We start from the raw sequence: 10,865 nt of genomic DNA, 5'->3' as shown, positions 1-10,865 counted from the left end.
TTTACAGTTGTTGCTACCTCATTACAACGTGAGTGGGAGGGTGGTGGGAGGAAAGGAGGCGATTTTTTTTAATCCTCTCTTTCCATCAGTACAACATTAAAAACAGAGAAAGTGAATCTATTCTTTCGAAAAATGAGAAATTCCACCTGACTCGAAGAGTAGGAGTTTGGTTGTTGTTGTTGTTTGGTGTTTTTTTTAATTAAATTCGGTAGAGTTGGGTAAAATACCACAGTAAAGCTCATACCCAGCAGTGAAAGGCATTATCCAGTTCTCAGTTAAGTCACTGGAAATCCTCCCGCTGGCCATCACTGTGCATTGCACAGTGCTGACGACAGAATGCAAAATGAGAGGGAAAACCTAAGCTAAGAATGGTATGTAGATACACCCAAGTGTTGTATAAAATTATTTTCTAGGGTGTTTTGTCATGTAGTAAAAATGAATGACAGTAAAATAGATCTAGGGTTACTATATAGGAACACCCTAGAAATAAAATAAAGCAGGGTAAAAGAAAGAAGCACAGATGCTATTAAGGAGAAAGGAGAATGTGACGGTGAGGAGGAAAAGACCGTGCTGAGATGGGGTTTTGGTTGAAAATAATTTAGTATAGAGTTTTATATTTTCACTTTAAAAAGGGCAATGTTTTAGAGCCTTCTTCAAAGAACTACGCTTGTGAAGCTAACACAGGGGAACTTTAAAAGAGAAGAGCGAAACTCCCTTGAAGGCAAGGAGCAAGAGCTTTAATTTGCTTTGGGGAAGCTGAAGGAACACAGTTCTTGCAGAGGTCTCCTCCCTTCTCTTAATTTTTGTCGAGATTTGTCACAGCCTACTCGGAAGCTGACAATCCCCAGGGCGTAATTTCCCAACCCCCATTGTCAGCATGACTAGGTCAAAATTTGTCACTGCCTAGGGAGGGTAATTTATCAAAGATGGGAGCATGGATGCTCAGGTGTGCAGTGATAAGCGCGTACCGATACCACATCCTGCGTGCCAGATCAGGCATTTCATTGTTCTGATTTTGCTTTTATAAACTTTTTCCAGCCTGTTCAATAGTTGTTCCTCTAGTTTACACATGCACTATGAATTTACTTGGGCAGGTGCTGTATCCTGATTGCCGCTTCTCAGGCTGATAAATTAAAGGCAGGAGAAAACATTCCCTTCTCCCTCTCTCAGGGACCCATTCATAAGGACACCAGTTTCTACCAAGGCCATTCTGTTTTGTCAGACCTGAAAAAGGGGCCTATTCATGGCCCTGTGTCACCCAAGGCAGGGTGTGAGAGAACGAGGCTTATGGCTCAGAGCAGTGTTTCCTCTGATTTCCATTTTTTAATCTAGCCCTTTTGAGGGATGGGGTGAGATCGTGATGAAACCTTTCTGGCCATATCTATCCCTGCTCTCACTCTAACGTGTGGTTTCAAAATATGAGTGAATGAATATGAACTGTTTATGAACTGTAATTAAAAAACACTAGGTTTTTTTATAGAGAGAGTGCCTTTTGAAGCTATTCATGAATTGCAACTTTTTTTCTGGGTTATAGAAACCACTTAATTAATTCAGAAAGTCAAAGCCTGCATCCAATTGTATCACCATTGCTGCTTTTGCTCGAGTATACTACTTTCCTTGTCAGCCTTTTTCGTCTATTGTAATATGAGTTTTGGTTTTCTCTCTAGCAGCAAATACCCGGAACACCTATATTTGGTTGGAACCGCACCACCTGTGTTCTTCATACGTGGGACGTGGGGCTAGTGAATCCATGTATAACACTCTTCTGTTTTGCGGTGGCTGCAGATGGGAGATGGGAATTCCTTTTTGATGAGCAGTTGATTTTCTCAAGGTGCTGTAGAACCATAGCGCTGCAGGGTAGACTTGGTGTCCTCCAGATGTGAGGCCTAATATATGACCCTGACTCAAGGCAGCTTTTCTTAAGATTCTTCCCCCCCACTCCTGTTTTAAAGACAGAAGGACAGCACATAAGAAAATGTTTGGGAAGAATTTCCTAACATTTATCCCAGTTGCAATCTAATATCTGCTATTTCACTAGCAGGAAAAAATTGAAACTTCTATTCCTGGAAGAGCTGGTGTATCCCTTTCTTTATGTGAGGCTAAAGGTCAAGGGCAAAATGGGTTTTGTTGCACCTCATGCATGGAAGGTAGTTGGGGATAGATGGGAGCTGTCCCTGAGCGTGCGGAGGCTGGAACCAGCACCGGGGGGGAAATCCTGTGCGTAGTCATTGGCACTGACAGTATGTGGGCCAGCCTGGGTATAGGTACTAACACTTCGCCTAGCATTTATCCCACAGCTTCTGCTTTTTTGCATGTCAGTGAGCACAAATTACTAGTCTCATGAATTTTGTTAGTATGTTACCTAAGAGCAGGCCAGATCCTAGCACCTTGTGGTAGAACCCTGATTCTGAGATTGTCAGCCCAAAGTTGGAGCTGGGAATTACACTTCTTTCGGCAGGATTGGCAGTAATTTTGGAGAATTTAGGTGAATCTTCACTTCCTGCTGCTTGTCAGAGGCATGGTTCGCCTGCTGAGTGAATGTGTGTGTCTTTAACCAAACTTCTGTAGTGTTTTGCCTTGTTGTCCTGGATTGTAATATCAAAACAGGATAATGAATTTGGTAACCTTCTTACTATGTAGGTATTACTGAGGTCTATGTGGGTAAAAGTAAGGAAAACGTAAGGAATTTTGGAAGCCTCAAAGGAAGCATTCTAAATGCTCCTAAAACCTATTTAAAAAAACCCAAAAACCAAATAATTATTAGCAAAGGGAGGATTGTGGTGAACAAAGTCTACAATAGACTCCTGAATACTTAGGGATTCTTTGCAATGTGTGAATTAACTCAGAATCCTTTAACTGAATCCATATTGGAAGACCGTAGTATGAGAGAAAAATTAACTAAGACCCAGTCTGGATTAGCATATTGATCTTCAAGTATCCATTTACCAAGACAAAAATTTGCAGTTGATAGAGCAATAGAAAAGAAAAGCATATGCCAGAAGCAGGACAGAAATCCACGGTCATCATACCTGGTACTAAACTGCAGACGTACGGTGTTTATTGGGTTTGAAAGCACAGGATTGAACCCTTCAGGTAACAGTGGATATCTGTAGAAAAAGGAACCTCTTTACCCTCCACTGAGAGGCATGTGAAGGGACCAGGACTCTGAGACCACAGCCTGTATGTCAGCACCTTCACATTAAGAATGGTTATGGATACTTTAATAATGCTATAGAATGAACATCCGTCATATTGAGTGTACACGTTCTTGGTCAGGGAAGGGAACCTGCGAAGGTGAAAAGCACAAGCCTCAATCCAAAGATCCTAATTTTGCACTTTAAAAGTGGTAGCTGATTTTCAAGGCTTCTGTGGAATTTGACAGACGGTTTTATTAGGCTAGCACAATTATCCTGAAACCTCTTTTGGCCATCGCTGACAAATATGGCTCCTGGGAGCGTGATTGTGGGAAGCCACTCGATGTTTCTGAAGTGTCTTCTTTAGTACTACTTGAGCAATTGACATTGTGGAGTAATAAGACATCATCTTCAGCCTATCAAGAATTAGCCAAGCAATTATTTCTCGAGATCTAGTTCTGTACAAATATTTAGGGGCTTTTGGAGTGCAGTCACATTTTAGATTGGAAGGAGTATGCCATGATTGTAACTGTTTGGCAGTGAGTGTATTTATGTGGGATTTTTCAGGCAGATGTTGGAGCACTTTGCCAGGCAGATGTGATGTTTATTCGGTTGAAGTGCCAAGCTGGTCAGGAGCCTTATGGCGGCAGCAGTACAGCTCTGTGCTCAAGATAATATACTCTGCCTTTCGACAGGCCTTATTAGCTTGGGCTCTGCGCCATGCTAACTGTGGCTCTGCTCGGGAGCTGACTGGTGCCCAGCTGGCCGGGAGTGCGATGAGAGTTTACATTAAATACAATGTAGACTTATCCAGTAGCTCTTTCTCTCCCCAACAGCCTAATCCAAATCCTAGTGAAGTCAAAAGAATGATTCCCATTTCCTTCATTAGTCTTTTGATCAGACCATGATAGAAGGCAGCAATTGCCCCAATACTAGAGTAGGCCGCTACAAGGCATTCACAAGACTCAGTTTAGGATGAGTTTATCCTTACTGTGTCACACTTCTCTGATGTTTTATTTCCTTGCTATAATACTTAACATTTTTCCGGCGCTTGCAGCAACTGCAGTATTCACCCCACTTCAAGTATTTCACCCGTAACTTTAATCTGTTCTAACCTGCTTGCCTATCTATGGCTATAAAATTCTGAACGTGCAGCCAGTTTTTATCAAACCTAACATGGGAGAGGTGATCTCATAGTTATGAAGTTGCTAAAACTTTTAAGAAAACCGGCAGCCGAGGTGTAGAGCTGAAGAAGAGAAGATGTAAACCTAGTGCTTGTCAGTGAAGGAATAAGGGTGGCAGGAGCTCAGTTTCTTGTGACTGATCTGAATTATTGGAGTGGCTGATCGTTCATCGACATGAAGATACTCATAGAAAAACAAAAAACTGGTGAGGATTTATTCAACCTGGAGTAATCCAAAAGATGAATTAAAAAAAGGCAAACTTCATAATTTCTGCTTTGCCCAAGGCAATTAACTTTGTAAACTCTCAAGAGCTGGAGGCTGACTTTTGCAGGACATTAACAAACAGGGAAGAGGGAGCAACTGGGGCTTTTTGCCTTATTGAATACATTTTCTGAAGCATCTACATATTTCATTTCGAGATTCTTCTGGTAGCTTTAGTAGCGATAGGGATAAGGAAAAGTGTGTTGGGACAGTGCGCAGTCAAAAACCATTGTATTGTGTCCACACTTCTAGAAGATTCACCTAGTATTGTTCTATTCACCTTATTGTATGGCAGAAGGTGATGAGGGTTAACAATGTGATTATTTTGCTTTAAGTATTTAATTTTATTGCTAAGTAGAGTGTGTCCTGTGTAGTCCTGCTACTCACAAGACATAACTGATATCATAATAATGATCTACATAATAATATAGATCAAGGTGCTCTGAGCCTAACGTTTAGGTAAAACTGGCATTTGCAAAATCCCTAGCAAAATCTACGGTATCTCAGTGCGCGCTTGGTCCAGCAGCACGCAGTTCCAGGAGGGCAAGGCTGCAGTTCATCACAAAAACCTGTTGTGATTTCTAGTTATCTCAGCCTACCTCAAGTGTGAACTAGAAACCTGGAAGGGGTACCACAGTACTAACCATGTGGGTCAACTAGTGCTCTGAATCAAGGGCCATGAGTACAGTATGACAAACCCTTGCCTGGAGTTAATGTTTATGGCTGGTTTTGTAAGCTGCTGAAAAGCAGGACGTATTGCTACACCCTGAAATATAATGGTGTCTGTGACTGCTGGTATAATAAAGTGCAGAGCCTCCTCCCAACCTTTTGGATTAAGTAATAAAAGAAAATGATTAAGAGGGCAATTCCATCATTTTTCTTTTGTTGAACAAAATGCTTTTTTTCCTTCCTGACTCGCTAACAGACAGAGCCATGAAAATGAATGATTTGGCTTCACCTAAAATGATGGATAATCCTGCTAGAAGAGCATGACAATGATAGACAGACATCTTCTGAAGGAAAAGGTAATAGAAAAGACTGACACTTTGATAGGCACCATGACGAACAAGCCCTCAGGGGCAGTGAGTTAATAGGTTAATAGAAGTGTTCTAGCTCTCCCAGCCCCTTCTATCTCTGTGCTCCTTTTAGAGCTCCTTCAGCATCAAAAGAAATAACGTTGCGAACAGCGGACAGATACATTTTGTAATGCAGCAATGTGCTTTTTCTGTATTTCTTAACATTGCAGTGAAACACAGAATGAAACTACTTTAAGTGCGATATAGCGAATGCTCACTCCGCTCAGCTCTTATTACAGCCTTTACTTTTTCCTCTTCCATCTCTTAGACATTGCTTGCACGTAATATAATGTCCTAAAGATATTGCACATGTTGAGTTTAATCATTTGTGAAATATATTGTCCGAATCCTGCTGAAGTCGACAGTGGGCCGCGTTCTGAGGTTGACTAAACCGGACGGTAGCCCAAATAGTTTCATTGCCATCAACAAAATATGTGGCTGATTTCTTGTTCGTCTGCTAGCAGAAATATTTCAATACTATGAAAATAAGAAACTAAGATTAATTCCAATTATTTCTAATTTAATATAGCTGTTCTATTTTTTATCTTTTTTTCATTATAAACCTGTAGCATTTTTTCTCTTAACACAGTCACTGATGTATCAATGTGTGCTTTATTATTTGTTGTGCATTGGTGGTTGTCCTTATTAACGTTTGCTAAGAGGTTATGATTTTCAAGCCTTACCAACCTGGCCCAGCATTTAAGTTAACATACACTCTACTAGTTTTTTGTAAATTGTTTGTAGTTTTTGCATTATGGGGTGTTTTGATTTGCACTAACATTTTCTTGCCCAGTTTCCAAAACCAACTGCAAGAGTAAGTTTTGACAGGAAGGGCTTAGTACAATGGGGTTGAACAATTTTTGTGGTAAAAGTTTTAATGTAAGTCAAACTAACATGAAACATAGGAACATAAGTAAATGAGTAATGAGATAAATAAATAAACAGGAGACCTATAATGTCAGTAAAGCATGCTTTACAACTAAAAGAAAGTAAGCTAATATATTTCAGATCCAAAGAATGTGAAACCACAGTTGGCAAAGTCTCTCTGCGGCTACAATGAGAAGTCATAACGACATAGTTGCTCGTGGTGTTAGTACTAAGAGATAATGTATGGGTCACCGTATAGGACAGTGGAGGGCAGATCAGCTCCCTGACATGCTGCGTCAACTTGGACGTACAAAACCCTTCCCTGTACCTATCTTTTCCCTTACTTATTTTTAATGGTCCCGACAGGGATTGTCAGTATGTCTCTGCCTGCACATGCCACGTTTCTGTATGCCCTTAATAGGCATTAGTGTAAGCCAAACAACACTGGGGGGGTATATTTTGTAAACACATGACAAATGAGTTTGTTGATAGATTTCTAGGCTATGTTGGGATACACTCAACATAAAATAGCAAGTTTGTATAGAAAATTTAATTAGTGTAACTAAACTCTGCATTTGCATGGGAAAAAGTTTGCCTCAACTATTAGTTTTTCTGTTGGCTTGCTTATTTAAGAAAATCTTCTCGTTAAGTGTATCTATTGCTTTCTCTTCACGTACAAGAGTGTTTCTGATCTTCAGTAGAACATAATGGGGGTGTTACGCTGTTATTGAAAAGAATACATAGCTATTCCACCAATCAGTGAAACTCCAGAGTTAGAGCCGATCAAGTGGATTTACATCACTCTTGGTTGGGTATGGCTAGACCTTCTAGCACATGACTGCAGATTGCTAAGCAGGAGCCTTGTGAAGCTCAATTCTGTACTGTGGACTAAGATCCTTCAAGAATTACAAATCCCATTACCCTTCAGCCTGACCCCTCTACACAAAGCAGCAGGTTACAGGTGTGTTACACCTAATTCAAGACACTGTCAGAACAAAATACTTCACAGTGCAAAGCGTGTCCTTGTGTAGAGAACGTGAGGGCACGCTACAGACCAGAAAGGGTAGCTAAATCGTTTCCTGCGCTTTTGGAAGTGGTTCAAGTCCCAGACGATGAGGATTAAGCACACAGCAGATTATGAAGTTCAATCTGTTTTATTCCTTCTCACAGGATATTGCCTTTTTTTTTTTTTTTTTAATCTGTGATTCTTATGAATTCTTCACTAGTTACTGTGGATGGTACCACACTTCACAGCCCCTGCTCCAGGAACACTGCATCAAATAGCACACCATAGACAGAGTGTACAACAAAGTGCCACACAGATAAATTGATTGGGAGAAGATAATGGGTATCGTACCTGCCTCATGGGTATCGTACCTGCCTCATTTTCTGTCTAACAAGGAACTGCTTAATTCTGTTCTTTCACTTGTAGAACCTAAAAATGCTCATGTCGAGGGGCTATGCAAGCTTCTACCATATTAGCCGATGTTCTATTAAAAAGAATAGATCTTTCTTATCCTTCTGGAGCAGGTCACTACAAGTTTGTGTACCTTGGTTTTGAATCTGTAAAACAAAAAGAAAGATCCTGAGTTTCCTTTGTAAAATGCCTAAAAGTTGCAGAGCAGGAGGGAGGTGCTGCACGTGTGGAGGGTTAGCATGGGTGCACTGGTGCGCGGGTCACCGCTGTGGTACGAGGGAAATGAAGAACGTTTTGCAGCTCATTGCCTTTTCAGCATGTGCTGGCTGTATGGCAGTGACAGTCCTGGCAGGCCCCTTGCAGTCCCTGTGTCTCTGGCAAAGGAAAGGCGATGGAGGGGTTGAACCAGCTCTGTGATTTACTGCGGCCAGAAAATGTGGAGCTTAGCGGTACTTTTGGCTTCACACAGATATTCAGGGCTGTGGTGAATTATCCACGTGCGCTTCAAATGCAGACCTTTTTAGAGCTTATGCTTTTTGTGCTATGTTTAGCCTATAATAGGTTCAGGACTGGAACTTGCAGCTATAAAGACAATTCAAGTAATAACAGTAATGAGTTGTAGATAACTGTGTTTTTACAGCACACTGGCATATACGCAACCCATTGATACTTGAAAACAAAAATGCTTTTGAAATAAAACCCACTCCACCTTTAGTCCAGCACACTTCTCAGATCACAGCTTGTCCATTTCTTTCATTTGTAATACGCCCTCAATGCCAATTATCTTTTTAGCCTACTGTTCTTTCCTACAGAAGGAGGCAGCTGACGTTAAGCTATGTTCTAAAAGAATATGTTGATCTGAATGTTAAATTAACACGTATGCATGCATGCACAGATATCTCTGGTTTAACTGCGAGGCAGATATTTGAAATGTATCAGAGGATTTTGTCATTTACGCATGAAAATTAATTCATAAATCTTTTTTGTATTTACAGCAGTCCTGACAGAGTTTATCAAAAAATGAGTTGCCTTACGGAACTATCAATGTATTAATAAAAAGAATCTGATCTAATATTCATGACACAGGAGACAAATGTAAACGGCCAGGCAACTTCATCTTTTTATTGTTAGAGAAATGTTTTTTTCATAACTCTTCCTTGTAGATTTTGTTTTCTCATTTCATAACTGCTTTAACAAAAGAACTGTGCCATCAATTTTGCTATATTGCATTATTCATGTGGAAGTATACACACCAAATTCAGCGCAAAAAGGAAAGAAATAGAGAAGAACACACTATATTATTATTCATATAGAAACAAGAAAGCTTTCAAAATCTCACTGTCCTGTTATATTTATGACCCAATAATATCCTTCAGCTGTGTAGTTCTTAACATCCAAAGCCATCTTGCTGCCCTGTTGCTCACAGGATAGCTTAGTATCTAATTGTTCGTCCTGATTACCTCTTTCTCTTGGTTTTGCTGAGACCCAAGGAGCCGATAACTAATTTGGGGAAAGGATCTTTCTTACACTCGGGTCCGTGACCTGAACTGCTAGTTGTAACGGAAGTCGTTAGCTTATTACAGAGGAATACGCAAATAAAATAATACTTTTGCTAAGTCCTCATCTCCAGATTCTGTTTGAAAGCCATTTCTATGCTGACGGTATTGGCTTTAGGGTGAACTTGGAACGAAGCTTCCTCAGCCCCAGAAGCACCCCTACCTGAACCGAAGGCTCTGCTCAGCTCCTGACCTCGTTTACCTGTCTGCCCGCTCCTTTCCTCCTGGTGCAGTAGCGAGCAGTGGCGGGCCCAAAGTGTTTGTGAGAAACCTCGCGAGCTTACCTAGCTGGGTGCTTGGAAAGTCATTGCAGTCTGTGTTTCGCTACTGCATAACCTGCGCGGTGGTGCTTAATGACATTTCTGGGCCAGATTCTCATCTGGTGAAAAATGGCACGGGTGCGAGGCAGGCGCCTTTACTGCGCGTGGAGTTCCTGCCCCAGCGTGGCCACCTTAGAGTCACTATTGCTGTTAGGCTATGAGAGATGCAACATTAAGCTTTGCCGGTCATGATAGCATAAAGTGGTCTGCTCAGGTAGTGTTATCTTCCATTCAAAAGTAATTAGTGTCCTCAATATTGCAGACATACCATTTACTTACTTTCTAATTTAGTACTGTACTAGGGACAAATTACTTTCCAACAGAAAATGTCAATGGTTTCGTAGCAACCACAAGTACCTGAGAGCTTTCCTTTCATGTTAAATCCCATCATAAGAGCATCAAGCCTGGTACTTTCTACTTCGTGTCGGTACTAGGGACTGACTGCTGCATCCAAGCAGGAGAGCAGGTCTCTGAAATCCACTTCTGATTGTGCACGCTAGAACCAGAATTTGAGAGGCCGCTGACTTTTCTGTCAAAAGCTGGGTGGTTTATTTTAATTAATTTCAACAGTTGCTTATATAAGACAGAAGGCAGATTTAAGTGGGGTTTATCATCAGACCTTTTCTTTTGTGTAATGGCTTGATTTCGTGCTCAGAAACTGTGAAATGAGAAGTTACTGAAAAATATCAGTCAATATTAACTACCTTCCAACTGCCTTTGTACGACACCAAATGGTAACCAATTCCACAGTCTGATCCAATACATATAATCTGAAATGCAAATAAAACCATCTAATTATTGCTTTTTATAGTTGTCAGAGGTAGTGTACCCTATAGATGTCTCTTTTGGCCATAAACTGAGCAAAGACTGGCTGCATCGGTTTTTTTTAAACTAGGGGTCTCCTAGGGAAAAAGCAAGCTCCTGCATGATCAGTCTTAGCTCGGGACTGATCAGCGGTGCAGAAGGCAGGGGAAAGCAGAAAGAGCTGGGAGCCCATTGCACTGTGAGCCAGTGGCAGGTGCTCCCTTTTGCTGTTGCAGTACCTGGGGT

This window comes from Phalacrocorax aristotelis, chromosome 7 (genome assembly GCF_949628215.1).
Source record: "Phalacrocorax aristotelis chromosome 7, bGulAri2.1, whole genome shotgun sequence".
In the NCBI taxonomy this organism is placed as follows: domain Eukaryota; kingdom Metazoa; phylum Chordata; class Aves; order Suliformes; family Phalacrocoracidae; genus Phalacrocorax; species Phalacrocorax aristotelis.
The sequence above is the reverse complement of the archived record's forward strand: the minus strand, read 5'-3'. Positions refer to the sequence as shown.